The 22018-nt window shown below is 39.6% G+C and overlaps 1 protein-coding gene across 3 annotated transcripts in view; it reads right to left on the bottom strand.

Annotated features, from left to right (window-relative positions):
* Window positions 1-22018, bottom strand: part of tenm2a (teneurin transmembrane protein 2a) — a 2790214-nt gene that overhangs the window by 1695886 nt on the left and 1072310 nt on the right. For all 3 annotated transcript variants that reach the window (XM_072590496.1, XM_072590497.1, XM_072590504.1), the window contains one exon: window positions 19257-19391. The gene's annotated coding sequence lies outside the window, so the exon portion shown is untranslated. The remainder of the gene's footprint in view (window positions 1-19256; window positions 19392-22018) is intronic.

Raw genomic sequence — 22018 nt, 5'->3', positions numbered from 1 at the left:
AGGAAACCCACACAGACACAGGGAGAATGTGCAAACTCCACACAGTCACCCAAGGGTGGAATTGAACCCGAATCCCTGGGACTATGAGGCAGCAGTGCTAACCATTGAGCCACCATGCCACCCAATAGCAAGCTCTGCAATTCAATGTGTTCAGACTTATTGGCAATTTTATCATCATGTTAACATTTTCAAAATATGCTGACCTTCGTCAAGGAAGGAGAAGCTTTTTGTAATCATGTGAATGTACCATTGATTTCTACATCCTAGCACTGTTCAAACAGCCTATTCTTAATTCCCCAATGCAGCACACCCAATCATCATATTCAATCACACGGTCAAAATTAATGAACAGAATGACATCTTATGCAACTCTTTTGTGAAAAGGATGTTTTCAACTGAGTCAGAATTGATGAACTGTAGTAAATCAAGTTTGTCTGTAAGTCAAATTAGATCATTAAAATACAAAAAAACATAATAAGTGGGAGCAGATGTGGCCATTCAGAAATTCAATGCTGAAATTGTGAAGAAATTCATTTTCTTGTATCCATGAGTATTGTGTAAGCAAACAATCTGTGAATATTATAACAAACAGGAACAGAGTGTCCTAATGCTTTCTATATTCAATATTGCTAGATTTGGTCCTGCCTGGGCATAAGGGCGGGGGCTGATGTGAAGTTTTCAATATATCCTTCAGAACAGTTCAAGGGTTACTGAATAGACAACCTTCGTTTAGTTGTTCAAAAACAGTCAGAGGAGAAGGTTCAAGTAATGGTCAGGCTGCTAGAGAGTCAGGTATTTAGGAGCAGGGAGAAGAGGCTCCATTTTGAAATGGTGCTGCGACAGGAACTCTGAGCATTTGACAGCCAGACAAAGCCTTGGGGAGACATTAGGTGTAGCAAAATATTGGAGGTCAATCTTAGAAAAAGCCTTGGAAACCGTTGGGTTTTGAAGATGTTTGCAATTTATAATTTGGTGCAGCTGAGGTGGAGAATGAAGGAACCCCACAAAAACAGTATTTCCTTTGTAAATTGAAAAATATCAGTTCAGAGAAATGAAGGGCAGCGAAGCAAGCTTTCTGCACAATATGAGGTTACGCTGTAAGTTGGTATATGAATGAAGTTTTAAAAATCTAATCATAACCCCTGGCATAGAGGGCAAAATACCAGAACACGAAAGGATATAAAGGCTGACAGTGATGGAACGGTTTTATAGGAGATTCAAAACTAGGGCTGTGAAAAATAAGTAAGTGGAATCTCATGTCAGACTTTGATAAGACTTCATGAACAACAAGGTCACATTTGAGAGTATGTTGAGGAATCCATGGGATCAGCCTTCACTTAATTTGTTATTTGGTGTACACTCTGGGAGGGCTGATCACATTTCATCCATTTCCCGAATTTACCGTATGTTAATTCTGGATATTAGAATATATATTGTGCATATATTATTTTATTTTCAGAATTGTATAATAAAGTTTGATGATATTGGTTCAAACCATGGGATCTTGTGGCTTTAATTTCTTAGGAGGTAGTAGGGATCTCATACATTACGTATGATTTTAGAAATGTGATTGGCCCCAAGTCAGATCATAACACATCTGTGGCTGTCTGGTCTATTTCTAACATCAGTCATTCAATAGGATTATGGATGTTCATTGATCTAACTTCCATCTTTCTGCACTGTCCCTTTCACTCTTAACTTCCTTAAAGTTCAAGATTCAATTATCTTTTATTTTGAACATGTTCAACAACTATTTTTAAGGTGAGAGGAGAAAGATTTACAAAAGGGCAATTTACTTTGGCAGAGAGTGGTTCGTGTGTGGGAAGAATTTCCTGAGAAATTTTTGGATGTGCGTACAGTTACAATATTTAAAAGACATTTAGATAAGTAAATGAATAAGAAATGTTTGGAGGGATATGGATAAAATGTAGGCAGGCGAGACTGTTTTACTTTGGATTATGGTCAGCATGGACTGGTTGGACTGAATGGTCCACTTCAGTGCAGTTTAACGCTATAATGAAACTTTCACTGTAATCTACAGTGGAGAATGCCAAAGATCCAAAACTCTGAATGAAGAAATTTCTCCTCATCACAGTCCAAAATGAATAAATTCTAATTCTAAGACTCTTAGCTGTTTCTAGTCTCCTCAGACATGGCAATCATCCGTTCACCATCTACCCTTTTATAATGAGTTGGCAAAGGGGTTCCTTATAATCAGCAGGCTTGGAAGGGTGTCCTCACAGTCGTCTCAGTGAAGTAGTCTAGAAAGGGTGTTCTCACAGTCAGTGTCATGGTATCAGTCTGGCAAAGTGTCCGCACAGTTGGTGTCATAGTGAAGTAGTCTAGTAAAGTGTCCGCACAGTCGGTGTCACAGTGAAGCAGTCTGGGAAGGGTATCCTCACAGTCAGTGTCATGATGAAGCAGTCTGGGAAGGGAATCCTCACAGTCAGTGTCATAGTGTATCAGTCTGGTAAGAGTGTCCTCACAGTCGGTGTGACAATGAAGCAGTCTGGGAAGGGTGTACTTACAGTCTGTGTCGTAGTGAAGCAGTCTGGTAAGAGTGTCGTCACAATCAATGTTTAATGTCTTCTCTAGAAGGTTCCACTGGCTTGTATGAAGTGCAGAGCAATTAATTCACTTTGAATATCCCTCTGATTTACCAACTCAAAAGTCACAGCTCAAAACAACTGTTGCACGGAAGGGAACTGGTTTTCTTCATGTTTAAACTATTTTTATTTTACTGTAGAGAACAGACAGCTTCTGCTGGGGAGAACAACAACACACTGTTCTATGTCTCTCTCTTACCACATTTCTGTGTCTGTAAATTTTTTCCATTTCCAATCTGCTCAGATAGCTGAGAAAGAATCACCTTCATTGGTAAACATCTCTTCGGTTCCTGATCATTTGCACATTGGGGGGACCCATAACAACAGAAAGTAGAGTTCACAATATGCCTTGAATTCTTTGCTGTGAAATTAAACAGCCTTCCTGGTAAATCTGTCTTCAAGAAAGTTTTTGTTTTCTTTGTGCAATCCACAATTTTTGAAGACAAAAATTAAAAAGGCTTACAAAGGTTGGAAGGAGACCAATTTGTACACACTGCTACACATGTTATCACACACTGAGGTCCTATCCAATTGTAGTGTGATGTTTTCACTCTTGCACTCTAATCACCTTTTAGGAATCCATATTTTGCTCAGTTGCTTGCTGCACTTGCATATGAACTCTATGCAACTCATATTTAAGGACACTAGACTTACTCTGAATTATAACATTTTCCAGTACATTATTATTACTTTTTCAAATATATGTTTCTGTTCTTTTTCCTATTTGATAACCTCAGACTTTCTCGTGCATGTTCTTTCTCACTCTTTGACACATATATATTGCTTTGTACCTCTTAGGTTCCACCTACACATAGTTTTTTCATCTGACTTTATATCATCACATCCACTCCTTTCATCTAAGTTGTTGGTGTGTATTGTAAATAACTGAGGTCTAGGCACTGATCCATGTGTATACCACTAATTAGAGCTTGCCAACCTGAAAATGATTCAATTATTCTGGCTTTATATTTTCTGTCCCTCAACCAATCTTTTGTAAATTCTAATATATCACCACTCACCCAATAAACTGTAATTACATGGCTGTGACATCTTACCAAATCGTTCTTTGGTCGTACAGGCCTTGAGTTTGCTGAAAAATAGATATTTTGTCATTTTGCACTCATCAAGACTTTGCAAAAAAACCCACCAAATTAAAGGGAAAATAGCAATTACTTCACATGAGAGAAAGAGTGTGCTGATTAGTTAGAAAATGGACTCTGAATGGTCGAGATGTTGCCATGGAGAAAGCACCAATAACTAAGACTGATAGTCTACTGTCAAGCTTTAGCAAGCAAAGCAAGTTGACACTGATTGGTCACTGCATTGCCTTGAAAATTTAACCAGATCACCTATCTTATTGAATTGGAACACGGACAGTGTTGCACATGATCTTTCCTGCCTATGAAAAGGACAGTGGGTTAATAAGCCTGCAGTACATGCAAATATGCCATATCACAAGCCTGATTTACAATCCTTGATGAGTTGTCAGCATAATATTTGGTACATTCAGGATTATGGATCAAACATTGTCCAAATGTGGAATCACTTCTAATACTGAGTATTGTTGTGAGAACAGAGGCTGGTTGGGTGGGTCAGTGGGTAGGGTCAGTTTCTTGTTTTTTATGAACAGCTGAAGGGATATAATGTTCAATACGATCCATTGGTCTTTAAGACATACAGCCTGCATAACTATTGTTCCACTACACTAAAATTTGTAAGACACTTTACCTGATTTTGTGACGGGCAGAATATCTTTTCGGCTTGACTGCAGAACATTTCAGTGCTGCACACCAATCATGTTGCTATTGCACAGCAATGTGAAACAACTAGCTTCATCTGTTGCTCACAGTTTTAAAATATCCTCTCCTCCCAGAGTAATCTGAGGCATTTGCAGGACAAAAAAGGATATTGTTAGGCCCATGCATGATTTAGTACAGTGGATAGCAAGAAATGATCTGATCAGGGGAGTTATTATTCCACAGAATAGCTTTCATGCACCCTATTTCAGTATCAAGTATGTACAGTGTACAAATGTGTTGGTCAATTTACAATACTGTTGAATTGACAATCTTTCAGCACATCGAACTGTACGAATCACTGTGACACTAATGGCTGTGTACATACCACCACAAGCAAAGGTTGAGGAGGCTTTGGATGTGCTGCACTCCACCACTAACACCTGCAGATGGGAAACCCTGAGGCCCTGTTTATTGTAACTGGTGACTTCAATCAAGCCCATCTAAGGAAGGTGTTGCCCAAGTACCACCAGAACATTACCTGCCCCACCAGGGGCCCGACCATTTTAGACCAATGCTACACCACTGTGAAAATGCCTACCACTCCATCCCCCACCATCATTTTGTGAACTCCAACCACAATGCCGTGTTTCTTCTCCCGGCTGACAGGCAAATGCTCAATCAGGAGACCCCCGCATGGATACAGGTCCAGTGCTGGTCGGCGGAGGGAGAGGATCAACTCCGGTGCTGTCTGGAATCGGCTGATTGGGCCATGTTCAAACAGTCTGCAGGTACCTTGGACGGGTACGCTGCCACCACCACAGACTTTATCAGCAAGTGTGTGGAGGACTGCATACCGAGGAAGTCAATTCGAATGTTCCCCAACAGGAAATCCTGAATGGATCAGGACATACACAACCTGCTAAAAACCAGACGTGAGGCCTTCACATCAGGAGACCAACTCAAATATAAGGAATCCAAGTATGACCTTCACAGAACAATTAAGCCAGCCAAGGACCAATACCGGTCCAAACTAGAGACCTAGACAGACACCTGGCGACTATAGCAAGGACTGAATGATATCACAGATTCTAAAAGGGGATAGTGCAAGATAGCAGCCGATGACACATCCCTTCCAGATTGTCTCAACACCTTCTATCCTCATTTTGAGCAGAATTTCAGTGGAGATGTCACACATATTTCGATAACTCCTGATAAACCTATCCCAACAGTCACTGCATCAGAGGTCAGATTAGTTTTCCTTCATATGAATTCAAGGAAAGTGATGGGACCAGACGGAGTACCAGGCCATGCACTCAGAGCATGTGCAGATCAACTGGCAAAGGTCTTCTCAGATATCTTCAATCCTTCCCTGCAGCAGACTACTGTCCCTGCCTGTTTCAAGAGAGCCAACATTATCCCTATGCCTAAGAATGCTCAAGTAGCATGTCTCAATGACTACCACCCAGCAGCCCTAACTTCGGTGGTCATGAAGTGCTTTGAAAGGCTGGTCATGGCATTAATCAACTATAGCCTCCCCACTACTCATGACCCACTCCAATTTGCCTATCAGATGAACAGATCCACGTCAGATGTCATATCACTTGCCCTTCACTCCTCCCCAGAACATCTTCACACTTAGAACAGCTACGTAAGAATCCTACTCATTGACTACAGTTCAGCCTTCAACACTATTATCCCCTTGAGACTGATTACTAAACTAAGTGATCTCAGACTAAGCCCCACTTTCTGCAACTGGATCCTCAGTTTCCTGACCCACAGGCCACAATCAGGGAAGATTGGGGACAATATTTAATTCTCACTAGCACTCAACACTGCATACCCCCCACTCCCCCCAGGGGTGCGTACTCAGCCCCCTACTGTACTCACTGTATACCCATGACTGTGTCACCAAATACCAGACTAATGCCATTTACAAGTTCACTGTTGACACCACCATTGTCAGTCAAATCTCAGATCATGATGAAATAGATTGCAAATGGGAGGTTGAAGACCTGGAAAAATGCTGCACTGAGAAAAACCTAGCTCTCAATGCCATCAAAACCAAGGAACTCATTATTGACTTTCGGTGGCATGTTACTCATGTCCCCCTACACATTAACAGCATAGAGGTGGAATGAGTGGAGGGTGTCAAGCTCCTGGGAGTGATCATCCACAACATGCTTTCTTGGACTCTTCATGTCGACCCACTGTACAAAGACCCAACAACATCTCTTCTTCCTCAGGCAGCTGTGGAAATTTGGCATGATGGTGAATACCCTTGCCATTGAGAGCATTCTATCTGGATGTATCACTACCTTGTATGGCAACCGTACCATTCAAGATCGGAGACAGTTACAGAGCGTGGTGAACTCAGCCCGGACAATCACATAGGCCAACCTTCCATCCATAGAATCCATCTACCAGCCCACTGTCAAGCAATGCAGCCAGAATTCTCAAAGATCAATCCCACCCTGGCAATGTTTTTCTACAACCTCAACCATCGGGGAGAAGGTACAGAAGCCTGAACACACACACCAGCCGGTTTCAAAACAGTTTCTACCCTACTGTTGTCAGAATACTGAATGGAATTACGAACTCTGAACATTCGCCTGTACCTGTGTTTTGGTTTTTGCCACTGTTTACCTCTTATCTACTTATCTATGCTACTTAACTCTGTGATCCGCCTGTATTGCTCACAAGAGAAAGCTTTTTGCTGTGCGTTGGTACACCTGACAATAAATTCAATTCAATTCAATTCAATCTCAATGCGTATATTGACCAGCAAATGTTGGTTGTGATAAATACTAATATAGAATTTCCTGGCTGATTTCTCAACTAGGCCATGAGGAAGGGGAGCCCATCTGATTAATTACTTCAAAGGTGAATTTGAATGCAGGATGGAACTCATTATGACATGTAAGGAAATTTTGCAAAGCAACTGCGAATTCAAACATATCAACTGCGTATCAGAAGACACCCCCACTGGCTATTGAATGCGGTGGAGGCTATTTGTCATTGATAGTAATTTTCGACACACATGTATTCCATACCTATTTTCTCCTAGAATATTTGATCAAAGGAGAGTGTGATTTACCAGGCACCCAATGTGGGAGAATGGATGCAACTAAAACTTTGGAAATGGAAGAGGTTGTTTGCAGGGATGGCTATGGATGAAGTAAGATTTACTGCATAAAGCAGAAATTATACAGCTCTCCTGACTGAGATGACTGGAAAACTATGAGAACATGAGAACATTTAGTTCAAGTTACAACTTTTTAAATAAAATTACAGCAGTTGATCAAACTAGGGTTTTTTTTTAAGACATGGTGTCAAATGGATAGGAAGACATGCAGTGAGATACTTCTAGGTTAGGTATGTTTTTTCAAAAATCTCAATTATAAGTGCCCATTAGTGATTTTACTGGATTTATGATTCAAAACAAAACTTGGAAAACTGAATCTTAAGATTAAAGGATATGCTTTTTTTTATGTCGAAGTGGTTATTGACTGTCATATCAATGATGAGTGGGGTGTTGACTACTTGTGCATCGGTCAAACTGCCACTATACCACTATTATTGGACACAATCTGCAATGACTTAATACATTCTCCTTTCAACCATGAGACTAGAATTTGAATCCACTGGAAATAAGTTGAATATTCACTGCAGCAGCTGTGTTGGTGATATCCAAAAATGAGCTTCAAGCAGTTTCCATCCAATTCCTTGTGGGTGTTGAGGCTTCAGCACAAAACACATAAGTGGGCAATCTTCAACTCAGGCAATCCTTTGGGAATGAGGTGCAAAAATGTTCAACCGATAGAGTGGGAAGTGCACTCCTGAGGTTATGATTACACAATTCTGTTAGTGTAGAGTGGAGAAAAAAATGTATTTGCTTCTAGGCATGTTAAGTTTGACCGACAAGTGCTTGACTTTGACACAGGGTGCCTAAATTAGAAATATTTATTCCACATCACTGAATTTTCTCACTTTGTTGGACATAAAATCTAATTTGCTTTCCAGAAAATCTTTCTCAAAGTGCATTTTGGTACTGTTTAAGATGAGGCATGCTAGTGTTGGGAAATAGGATATATTCCCTGTCAGAATCGGGCATAAGTTGACTATAAAGTTCTCTTTGCTTTGCTCCAATAAATATCAGCCTTGAAAGAGCACACACGATTGCACAAGTCTGACACTTCCCCACACCAGGCTCTTTGACTGAAGCTGCCAGGTTGTGTCACATCATATTATTTTTGTGTTATGGTTCTGCACCACTAAGAACTGGGTTCAGACTGATACAAACTCGTTTCAGATGATGCCATGACAGCAGAAAAGAAACTTTCAGCCCATCATTCTGAATGAGTTTGATGCCAACTCCCAAAGGTGAAACAATAACTTCTAAAACTTGGTCCTCATAAAATGCATATTTTTCAATCGTCGAATGAGAGCACTGCATTGGAGAAAAAACGTTGGACTTTTCATTAACGAACCAAGTATAAACTCAACTCATGACCATATCAACTAGTAGTTATCTATTAATGTTGAAGAAATATTTTCATTTCTCCTCAATAGCACTTGGTATATAACTTGGTACATTTCAAAAATTCTTACAAAAGCAGTGGTATATATACAGAGAATCTGAAAAATTCTTTTGCACAATAGCATTTACACAATTCTTAACTCAGCACTTTATTGAACCACTGAAAGTAAGTGTGATTATATGTCAATAGTATCAATCTGCGTGCAGAAACTCCTCATTTTTTTTTTCAAACGAATGGGTGTGTAACATAACCTTTCAAACTGTGATTCTCCAGAAGTTCTCTGATGATTACTTTATGTCTAGCTGCCTTTAGACTTTTGAATTGTTGACTTTGCGCACAATGGGGGCACTGTTACCTGGCAGAAAACTGGTGTGAAATGGCTGTAATGCCAGTTACACACTCAATTCAATGAAAAATAATATTGGCAGGATGTAAGTTCAGCATTCCATTCAATCCCATCTGTTACCCACAAGACAATTTTGGTTTAAATTTCAGCAGCAACAGAAATGCTGAAAATATAAAGGCAGTCTTGTAAAATCTGTCAAGAGACAAACAGGTCATGTTTGAGATCAATGACCTTTCTTCAGAAGCAGATTAAAATTTCCCTCATTATATTCATTGCTGTAAAATCTAAAATGGTGCCTGCAAAAATAGAATTGGCTTCCTTTGGAACATTGTGTGTGAGTATTGGAATACATAGTCCTTGCGAGGGAGTCAATATTTGCAGCTTTTCAGTATTCCATTCTAATTCCAGGTTAACCTTGAAGAAGTGTTTAAAAGCATTGCCTTACAGCATGACATCAGTTCATTTCAGAGTTTGCATCTTATGCTTTTGACAGGCTACGTTAATTTTTAGTAAATATTCAGTGGAAGCAGAGTTTAAAAAAAGAAACAAGAAGTTAAAAGGATTTATTCAATAAACAGTACGTTCTAATCAAACTCTTCCCTCTCAAGTGGTCATTAAAGAGCCTATGGCATGAATTGATTTAGTGCAGTGTCCTGGCCATAATCTATCTCGCAACTAACATTCCAGAAAGAAACCAGCTTATATGGAATTTAAACAAAAACCAAAAGAACTGCTGGAAATCAGAAGCAAAAACTGAAATTCCTCAGAATGGCTCTGAGCAGAGGTCACTGAACCTGAAATGTTTCTCTCCACAGATGCTGCCAGACCTGCTGAGCCTTTCCAGCAATTTCTATTTTTGTTGTCTGGAATTTGTGTGGATTTGCTGCAGGGAATTTGATTACTGCAGTTCCTACAACAGTGACTATATTTCTAAAGTATATCATTGCTTGTAAAGTGCTTTGGCCCATTCTGAAGTCATAACAAGAGCAACGTAAATGCAATTGTGTCAAAAATGCTAAGCAACTATATTCTTATTGGAAAGGCTGACTGAATGCACTTCATTTTTGTGATTAATTTTCTCCCCATCTCTTTTAAAATATTGTATTGATAATTTAGTGATAGTTAACCATGGAAGGTAAGGACAGGATCAAATTGAAGTAAAAAAAACATACAATGTGGCAAAGGTTAGATGATTGGGGAATTTTGAAAAGCCAGCTGTAGACAACCAAAAAACAGGAAGAAAATAAATGATGAGTAAACCACAAATGCTATCAAAATGACAGCAAGAGCTTCTTTAAGCACATAAACTTGAAGAGAGATACTGACATGAAAATATGTCCCTTAGGGAAATGGCATAAGGAAAATCATCATGGGCAGCCAGAAAATGGCAGAGGAATTAAATGAATATTTTGCAATAGTTTTCATGAGAGAGGACATTAACATTCCAAGAATATTAATTAAACTACAGCCAAAAGGGAGAGGGAGGAAATAGATGCAATGACTATGATTAGAGAAAATGCACTCAGGAAACTAATGGAGCTAAATGCTAATAATTGCTCCAGAATTGATGAGTTGCATGCTCAAATATTAAATAAAGTAACTCTAAGATAGTGGAAGCACCGGTAATAATGTTGCACAAATCCTTAGATTGTGCTATTAGAGGCTGTTCTGGACTTCATGTGACAGGAGTCCTTTAGCAAGGGCTTTCTCCTTTCATTTGACTGAAGACTGCCGACAACCTGACAAACTTCCTTCAATTGTATCTGCGCTGAATGGCACTACAAATCAGCACTTCTGCAAGCCTGGTAATCTTGGTAATTCCAGATCAGCTCAGAGTGAGTCAGCATTATGGCAGCACATGAACCAGTTTGGAGATGCAGCCTGGTCTAGTCCATGAGCTGGTTGCGTGTCTCTGAGTCATAGTGCTCTCGCTGTAACATCACAATAATTATTATCTGTGCAGCCTTTGGTGAAGTATTGAAATGCAGAAGTGCCCTGTAAGAAAAATGAAAATGTACCAAACTGGTTTTTAGAGATCAACACATGATGGTTGCCAATGTCTGTGGATATGGAGTGCATGTTGCCAGTATCCATGGAGTGTGCCTGAGATATTGCCACTCAATCTCCAACATGGAGATCCTTTGGAAGAAGTGGCAAGCTGAAATCGCCAGGTACCCGTTCTAGTTTCAATCTGCAAATTCTAGATGTCCAGCTTGTTTGGCACATTTAGTAAGTTGGAAGCTGAACATTAATAATGTGGGTTGTGCCATCAATAAGGCATTTTATGAGTAATAATCACCCCAATTGACAATGTATCATTGACAACGTCAACGTCAACACCTAGCATCAAATGCATACAAGATGCAATGAGATGCTTCTAACATCAATAAAAGGGACTGATGGGGCAACTTCTTTTTATCCAGAAGGTGGTCAGTGTACAGAACAAGTTGCCAGAGGCAGTGGTGGAGGCTGGTACAATTACAACATTTAAAAAGTGTCTGGATGGATACATGAGTATGAAGGGTTTACAGAGATATGGGTAAAAGAGTGGCAAATGGGACCAGATTTATTTTGGGTATCTGGTCAGCATGGAACAGTTGGACCTCAGGATCTATTTCCATGCTGTACAACTCTATTCCCTATGACTCTATAGCCTTTACTGGACTTCACATGCAATCCTGCAACAAACCTCAGTATAGCACATGATTCTTGGGACTCAATAAGATTGAATTGAATGAAATTGAATTGAATTTATTGTTACGTGTACCGAGGCACAGTGAAAAGCTTTGTCTTGCGAGCAATACAGGCAGGTCACAGAGTTAAGTGGCATAGATAATTAAATAATAGGTAAACAGCGGCAAAAACAAAAACACAGGTACAGGCGAACGTTCAGAGTTTGTGAGTCCAGTTAGTATTCGAAACCTGCTGGTGCGTGTGTTCAGGCTTCTGTACCTTCTCCCCGATGGTAGAGGTTTTCGAAAAACATTGCCAGGGTGGGATGGATCTTTGAGAATACTGACAGCCTTTCCTTGACAGCGGGCCTGGTAGATGGATTCTCTCGATGGGAGGTTGGCCTTTGTGATTGTCTGGGCCAAGTTCACCACTCTCTGTAACGAAGTCATCACTCTCTGTAAGATCCTGCCAATAGACCATTGGTGAGATCACATCTGCAGTACTGTGTACAGTACTGGTCCCCTCAACTAAGGAAGTATGTGAGTGCTTTGGCAGCATTTAGAGAATATTTATTTGACTAATATTTGAAATTGGTTGTCTTGTGAGAAAATGTTGTAAGAATATCCTCTGGTATTTAGAAGCGGTACCTTGATTAAACATATTACATCCTGAGGGACCTTGATTGGGTTGATACTGAAAGATGTTTCCTCTGTGGATAATCTAGAACTAGGGGTCATTGTTTCAAAATAAGGGGTCAGCAACAGAAGAGGAAATTTTATTTCACAGAGACTGAGTGGAAGCAGAATCTTTGAAAACTTGTTAGATGGATATAGATGGATTCCTGATAAGTAAGCAGGTGAAAGATATAGTAAGTGGACAGGAATATGGAATAATAAGGTTACTAAATGACCATACTGAAAGGCAAAGCAGACTCACGCAGCTAAGTGGCCAATCCTGTTCCAAATTTGTATGTTTATATTTTCACATGCTGAAAATATGTGAAAGAACTGAACCCCACAATTAGATTGCAGCTTAGAACTGTCTGCCACATTCTATTGTGCTGTCTGTTTATACTGCTCATTTATTGTACTTTCCGCAATTACTGCCATTCAAAAAAACCTGCAGAATTCTTGTTTTAATTTAAGTGCTTCAGCTCCCACCCAGCCATCCATTATTCTCAATTTGTCATATTTGAAAATGGTCAGTAGCTGTGCAAAGGTGAACCTGTGATAACAGCAAATGCTGAGAAAAGCACTTGCTTTTTTTTCCCTCCTTGGCACGTGAGTCCGCTTTCATCAGGAGTCAGCTAATTTTCATCCTCTCTTCTCATGACTGATCATTGAATGCCTAAAACTCAGGTTACTGTGAGCAATGGATTGTACAAAATCTGTTCTTTTGGACAGACCAACAAAGCATTAACCAGTAAGGAAGTGCACCTGACCCAAATGTATCTTTCTAAGATTACACACGTCACGAAGACTGATGTGGAACAGACAAACCTAAGCATGCAGCTTAAACACAATTCCAGATTAAATCCTTACTGCATTGCTCACTACTCCAAGTAGAGCAACGGTGAAAAATAAAGATAGAAGCTATCAGGGGAAATAGTAGAGTTAGTTATGGATGATTCAGTCCTCGAGCAGAAATTCTCCACCTGCCTGTCAACAATTGCAGACCCATGGGTTCAACTTTCCTCAAAATTTCCATTCCCCTCTCTCTCCCAAATGCTGCTGAGCATCTATAATTTGACACAGGATAGCTGTGCACATAGGGGCTTATTGATTTTACACTAACAACCGTAGCTGAGTCATGGGAAAACCACGCTGCTGAATAAATACCTTTTTCTGCACAGTATCAGCAATCTCCTTCAAATTGAGCAGCTGAACCTGTACACACGTATCTTCATAATCCAGAACATAGTATTAATATGGGAAGGAAGGAGGTTAAATTCCAGCTCATCCCATTCATTCACAATTTACTGATTCCACAGATGATGCTTCCATCTCCAAAATTATATGGTAAAACACTAAGGAAGTGGAATTGATTGATGCCATCATTTTAAAATCAGCCGATGGTGAATTGACAGCTGGATTTTCATGACACTCAATCATCCTTCCATGCAAGTTAATAGAATCATTGTTTCAAGACTTTATTGCTAGTCTCACTCTCAACTTTACCTGCTCTGAACTTAAAAATCTTGACAATCATTTCTAAGTCAATAGAGAATACAAATTGGTGCAACGGCTCTTTGCTCCTCCATGCACTTGCTTTGCATTGTTATGGTGTAGACTAATTTCACCCTCTCATTGCTGAACTACTGGTTCCATTGCAAGAGGATCACCATTTCTGAATGGCGGTATCATCATCTTCAGGAGGTTTACTGCTAAATACAAGCAATTTAACAACGTGTATCTCAAAAGAACTTGTTACCCCCTTCCTCCTTCCTCCCTTATTTCTGAATATATCAAAAACATCCTTTGAGATGCTTGGCCCTACTTTATGAAGCAATTTGTTTATTCAAAATCCCAAGACTGTCAAAATATTTTGCAGATGATGTTGTCGAGTGACAGCAGACCAATTTATACTTGGACATGTCTCAGAGGATTGCTCATGAAACATAGTTGGAGAACACTTATATGAAGGGATGGTTATATAATTTACAATTTATTGGATACATTTGCTACATATCAGTTTAATTTCAACACCAGAATTTGCTGAACCATCTCAAAGAGACAGTCCAACTAGACAAAGCTCGTATGTATAGTATCAAGAGTAAATGGGTAATTTAAACAATGACCAATGGTTGATTGAACATAAAAAGGATAGGTAGAGAAAGGAAGTAACAGCAGAGGATAAATCTGCTGCAGTGTAACAGACTGCTACAAGTTTGGGTCTTATGCCAAAATAAATTACTGCTGCACAGATTTACAAAAGCCTGTTAGGATGAAGCATCATTCAGAAGAAAGAATGTTTCTAGCAAAGTAGTGAATGTTTAAATGGAAACATAGTGTTGCTTCAATATACAGAAATAGCTTGTCTATTCAGCCCTCCACCTACATGCCTGTAACCTACATACATCACCATCAAAAACTGCATTCCCAGCGTGCTCTGTATGCAAAAAGGGAAAGAAAAATCAAATGTGGTATCCTCCCACACCAGAATGACGTGGATAATGGCAAATCAATTAGTAAGATGTGGAGAAATTGGGAATATTGAGAACAAACATCCAGCTTTTCACCTAAGATTTTAATGGTTGGATGAGAATTTCACCAATGAGGAGTAAGAGGCCGATTTGCATGCACAACCAGAACTACCAAATGTCACCACAATTATATGCAGTTTTCTATTTTCTCAGGCAATGGAAAGTAACTAGATGGCAACAATTCTTGACATGTATCTCTGAGTGGATAGGCAGCTCCAGATTGTCACTGGCTCCCCCCATGCCTCCATTGTGGCCAGTGTCCCTGAGATCTTAAGGAAAGCTTAATTGGCTGGAGCTACCAGCATTTTCATCCATGGAGATTGGCATTGGGCATGTGCCAGCTTCACCACATCTTCATGGCAGATCTCCCACTCCTGCGGAAGCTCTAAGTATAGTTGCCACAGAGTCAACAGCATTTTCTATAGCTGGATCCAATGGGAAAGATTCCGCGTGCCTGGAATAGGATCAACATCAATCTCCAGCAGTTGTGGTGAAGTCTTTCAAAGCAAAGTTTGCAGCAAAGGCATCCTTATGATGTGGTGAAAATGTAGGAGATCCACAGTTGCTCACAGTCCATGGAAAGTTGCACAGATAAGAGAGGGGCAACAGTGCTATACTCTGTTCAGAGGTGGCAGTCAGAACACCACACATGGTGTCCATTATATTTTCAGTGCAACACTTGCTTCATCTGGATCCGATGAGGGACTTAAGTTGCCTCCTCCTCAGGGAGGTCACGTCAGGGGGACAGCTCAGTACAGACAGAGAATGCTGCTTTAGCTTTGAATGCTTTGTTCCAGAAAACAAAATACATGACAAAGCTATGTGATGGATTATGAGGATTATCACACCATCTGCAGGACCTTCAGGTTCCTATCAGCAAAATCAAGGTACCTGCTATATCCTAGAGAATTGTGCATCAGTACACTGAGAATGGCAGTTCCTAGTTTGCAGTGTTTGATCTGGCGTGTAGATGGGATGTAAATATACCACTGCTGGCACAAATTCCAAAACGTCCTGGCAGCAGTGAGTACTTTTGCCACTGGCAAGCACAAGATAGTGCAAGCATGGTGTTGTAAGGGTGTAGTGCATTCACCGTGAGGTGAATAGCAGAGAATTGTGTGAGAAGACTTGCTGGAGCTCACAAAGAGAAGTCCTCCATAAAAATTCCAAATTTGCCACTCAGCTGAAATTTCTGGCAACATTCAACCCTAAGAGAACTAAAAGCACTACATCAATTTTGGGGGAAAAAAAAAGAACTTTGCCTTGTTCCCAGAAAGCAAACCAGTCAATTCTAGGAAATCATTGTGACCAATGTGATGAATTGTATTTAATCCTTCTATCAACCACTGTCAATGGGGGCTGTGAGAAGAACCCACCCAGCTCCCATTTGAAATTAGTGTTGTATAACTCTAGTGTCATAAGGTCAGCTCAAACCTCTTGCAAACCCCTGCTTTAATTGCCTATCTGCTGTCTGCAGTATGTAGCTCCCTCACATTTTGTCAGTGTTCACCGTCAATAGCCCCATGGCTCTGGTCTATTATTGGTTGTATCACCTGATGGCTGGTTAGCTTCTTAACCCAGAGAGCTGCCAGGCAGGAAACAAAAGAAACAAATTATATGAATGGCCTTCTGAAATGTTTGGCAAGGTATGCAGTTCCATGACATTGCTGTGATCTTTTCTTGCATCAAAAAATGTGGTTTTGGAAAAGCATCACTGGTCAGGGAACATCTGAGGACCAGGAGATTCGATGTTTCGAGCATAAGCCCTTCATCACATTCTTGACGAAGGGCTTATGCTCAAAACCTTGACTCTCCTGCTCCTTGGATGCTGCCTGACCAGCTGTGCCTTTCCAGCACCACATGTTTTGACTTGATCTCCAGCATCTGCAGTCCTCACTTTCTACTGGGATTTTTTTGAAACTACCATGTTTCCTACAAATTTCAATCCATATGTTTCTCCTGGTCCTTTAACCCATCTGATTAATAAAAGCCACAAGAGTAGTATTATTCAAGTCATCTTCTTGTAAATCTGGACAAGAGAAGCAGGAGTAAATCTGGATCTGAGGAGCAGGAGAGTCGATGTTTCAAGCATAAGCTTTTCATCAAGAATGTAACGAAGAGTTTACACTCGAAACGTTGACTCTCCTCCTCCTCAGATTCCCGATTCCTGAGGAAGGGCTCCTGCCCGAGACATTGATTTCCCTGCTCCTCGGATGCTGCCTAACTTGCTGTACTTTTCCAGCACCACTCTAATCTTGACTCTCTTCCTGTAAATCTTATCCAGAATCTCTTCCCATTATGCGAGGAGTACACAAATACACATCCTTTGAGGGCAAACTAAATAGATGAGTACAGTATTTTAATTTTTCTAAGAAGGGACAAACAGTGCTCTAAATAATCAGTTTATGTTCAAATCTTTGTTGAAGAGCTTTCCTTGTTATAATACACACTGTATTATGGTCTCACCTGTGGGACAAAGTGCAAATCCAGCTGATCAGACTGGTAGAAACTTTCATGTTGTGCTGGCTGCAAACTAGATCATTTCAGCCCGATTTTAACCTTGGTTTCATTGGGCTTTCAGTCTGCAAATTATAGGCTTCAAAGGGAGCTAGCAGATAAATCTGAAGAAGAAATTGGACACACATGGAGTCAGAATAAGGAGTGCTCCTTGAAAAAGCTCAAAGAGATGGATCAATGACCCTTTTCTGGACTGCACTATCGTAACATGCAATGAAAACTCTGTAATTCAACACAAATTGTAATCTCTGAGGGGCCACAATCCTGAATAGTGCAGAGCATTTAAATGGCCTCCTACTGAATGACAGGTACTTCAGATAAACTTACAACATTAAGGCAGATTTGAAACTTCTGCTCCATACGGAACCTATAAAATATCTGAGTTGGAAACTCCCAATGGTCAGGTCTTTAATCAATTATCAAAACCTTACTGGAAATTATATTTTACAAATTCTTCTCAATATTTACAGATTATGCATTATTCCCACGTTCAAATCCACACATTGAAACTGCAACTTGATATTTTCTGTTGTGTATTTCAGTGCCATCATCAGACCCAAAATCAGGGATTTCATTGTACAAGAGAAATTATGTTGCAATTCATGTCATCAGATTTGATAACTCATTAAACTGCCTGTAGCCAAACCAAAAAGAGAAGGAATATTTCCCTCGTGCATTACATGTAAATCTCAAACCCCAAAATAAATCTATAATTTCATTCTGCAACACAGAGGAAATCTTTCATTTGCCTTGAAGATTTTTTTGCCAAGTTTTTGCAGCTCAGTGTGGAAGAACAGTGGTTTTCCAGCTTGCTGTGAGCTCGTGCCAACTTCTATTCTGCCAAGTTAGTGATCGAGGGCCCTAAATTGAGTTGGGTGGTACTCATGGCTTGAACAGCATAGGTACCCTTTGGGACTAAAATACAAATGCAATAAAAATTGTGGATGTTTCATCCTGTCAGTCCACACATATTCACCAGCAGGAGGCAACTCGGGGAGATTATGCTGTCAATTGCTTAATCTCTGTACCTGACCACACATTAATCAGCAAGATGGACCATCCCCCATCAATGCTACTTACAGGGATCCCTTACTAACTTACAGTTAGTTGCTCAAGCCACATTTTAATACAAACACGGAAGCACTTATATGTAACTAACAGCATCAAACACAAATGAAATATTTTAACCAATCTGTTTAGAAATGTTGTAACACACCTCCAGGACAGGTGGGATTTGAAGACAGACCATCTGGCTCAGAGTAGAGGCATTATCCAGATGAAGGGCACAAGAAAAATTTGATGAGGATTTCCTTCATTTATTGCTGATTAGTTCACGGCCAAGTCACACAGTTTTCCAGGAGTGACATTATGAAACAAACTCTATCCGATATCTACAGACCACTGGCTTTCTTGAACTAACACTTGCCTTTGATTCACTGAGTGATGTTGAGCCACACAATCTACACCCACAATGATGCAGTGAATTTCCGTCAAAAAGCAAAAACTATCGAGTCAAGGTTGAAAAATTACACATTAGTTTGTAGCAAGGCAATACAATGACCAACTCTTCAAACCCGTCAATATGCTTAATCAATAATGTGACATAGGCTCAGCTAATTTAAAGCAGTCATTTACCTGTGAGGTGTTTTTGTTCTTCAGCACTGAAAGCAAGATGAATATTCCTTCAAGCATAAAACCATGGAAAATGGTCAATCTTTGATTATCAAAATCTTCTTTCTTTCTTCTAGCACCGACCTTTTATCAGTTGGCCTGCAACATAAAAGGACAAGATGGCTCAGAGCATAATTATAAAATGTAACTGGACTTTCCTCAGCACAAAAGAAAGAAATGACAAAGAGTTAATAAAATTTACATTATGAGCAAATATTTTGATTTATTGGCTTTTTTTGGATGCATTTCAGACTTCTATTTAACTCTGATCCAGCTTTCCTGCTCCATGTCACAAACACATGGGATTCTCCTTGTATCATTAAATATTATAGCCAGACAAAACAAAAGCATGATCATTGTTTGCACTGCTCATCTACTTCTGGTGGTCTAGAACTCAGGTTGATCACATACTTTACTCAGTTTCAAGCCATGCCAAAGTCATCACTCACTTTGTTTCTCAACTCGAGCAGAAATGAGAGAAAAATGCTATCATATTTTTGTCATCTTCTTGTGGCTTTTTCATTCCCTCCCAGCACAGACCTTTGATATTGTTATTCATTAGTTTAGATTCTTCTTCGACCGAACCTGTTCAGAGACGCCATTGTGAAGCAAGTGGGACTTGACATACTGTGGTTGCTTTGAAAATCTATGTTCATGTGGTATTGTGAGACAATTTATGTGTCAATTTAATGTTAAACATCAGTAACTGGAAAAGACCAACACTGAAAAAAGAAACGATGGGAAAATCACCAACATCTTTCTTCCGTATTCAGATTGGTACATCAATGACAATCGGTCAAATAAGAACAGAGAAATGCTTGGAAGAATTGGATTCACATTGATGTAGCACAGGGCCAGTACTGGAAAAAGGAGGATTATAATGGGAGGATACACAATCTGCGATTCATAAAAATATTAACAACAGTGCCAAACCTAGACAGGTGCTCGGTCAGAAGTTTGTTCAGAATATTACAAAAAAACAAAGCGGGAAACAAATTGAGTAGAAGAAAAAGCTAGCTTGAAATGTAAGAAGCAGATCGTAAAAGTTTCGATAGAAACTTTAAAAAAAAAACAAAATGAACTTTGGTCTTCCAGGAAATGAATCTGGAGAATTAAGAATGGAAAATGAGGAGTTGGAAAGTAACTGTGCAGTTATTCAGTATTAATCTTCACTATAATGGGTACAAGTACCATCATATAAATGGATGTCAATCAGGAAATGGAAGGAAGAACTGAAATAAATCACAAACTGAAGAAAAGTGGTTTAGGAGGCTCTGAAAGAAGTAATCAGTGAGACAGCTGATGCATTGCTTTTCATGTTCCAAATTTTTTTAAATTCAAGGAAGTTTAGATTAGATTCGAAAATAGTGTATTTAATTTTTTGATTCAGAAAAGGTGGGCAGTAGGTTGCAAGGAACTGCAGACCAGTCTGCTTAATATTTATCCTATGGCTATATTAGAAACTATCTTTAAAAACATTACTCTAGACTTGCTGGAAAAATCCAAGGTAACCAGGCAGAATGAACATGGTTTTGTGAAAGAAAAATTAAGTTCAACCAAATTATTGGAACTTTTTGAGGAAATAATATAAGATGTAGAAAAAGGGGAACTGTTGGATATACTCTACATAGATTTCCAGAAAGTATTTTATGAATCAGCAGGAAGTTGAGAAACAAATTTGTAAGGAGATTTCAGTTATCTGTAAGAATAATAAGGTGGTTATGGTAGGGGATTTTAACTTTCCAAATACAGACTGGTACTGCCATAGTGTGAAGGGTTTAGATAGAGAGGAATTTGTTAAGTGTGTCCAAGAAAATTTTCTGATTCAGCATGTGGATGTACCTACTAGAGAACTTGCAAAACTTGACCTACTCTTAGGAAATAAGGTGACTGAGGTGTCAGTAAGAGAGCACTTTGGGGCTAGCGACCATCATTCTCTTAGCTTTAAATTAGTGATGGAAGAGGATAGACTGAATCTAAAAGTTGAAGTACTAAATTGGAGGAAGGCTACTTTTGATGGTATTAGGCAAGATCTTTCAAAAGCTGATTGGGGGAAGATGTTCACAGGGAAAGGGCAGCTGGAAAATGGGAAGCCTTCAAAAATGAGATAACGAGAGTCCAGAGACAATAGGGTGGTTCCTGTTAGGGTGAAAGGATAAGCTAGTAGGTGTAGGGAATGCTGGATAATGAGAGAAATTGAGGTTTGGTTAAGAGAACGAAGGAAGCATATGTCAGGTGTAGACAGGATAGATTGTGTGAATCCTTAAAAGAGAATAAAGGCATTAAGCGTATACTTAAGTGAGGAATCAGGAGGGCAAAAAGGGGACATGAGATAGCTTTGGCAAATAGGGTTCAGGAGAATACAAATACATTAAGGGCAAAAGGTAACTCAAAGATCAGCTTATGTGTGGAGCTGCAGGAGATGGGGGATATACTAAACAAATATTTATTGTGGAAAAGGACATGGAAGATATAGAATATGGGGAAATAGATGGTGACATCTTGAAAAATGTCCAGATGACAGAGGAAGTGGTGCTGGATGTCTTGAAATGCATAAAAGTGGATATATCACTAGGAACTACATTTTGTCATTTATACCAAAATGATTTGGATGTACATATTGAAGATATAGTTAGTAAGTTTGCAGATGACACCAAAATTGGAGGTGTAGTGGACAGAGAAGAAGGTTACCTCAGATTATATCGGGATCTTGATCAGATGAGCCA

The sequence above is a fragment of the Chiloscyllium punctatum genome, chromosome 20 (assembly GCF_047496795.1).
Source record: "Chiloscyllium punctatum isolate Juve2018m chromosome 20, sChiPun1.3, whole genome shotgun sequence".
Classification (NCBI taxonomy): Eukaryota; Metazoa; Chordata; class Chondrichthyes; order Orectolobiformes; family Hemiscylliidae; genus Chiloscyllium; species Chiloscyllium punctatum.
Note: the sequence above shows the minus strand (reverse complement) of the source record. Positions and strands in the feature narration are given on the sequence as shown.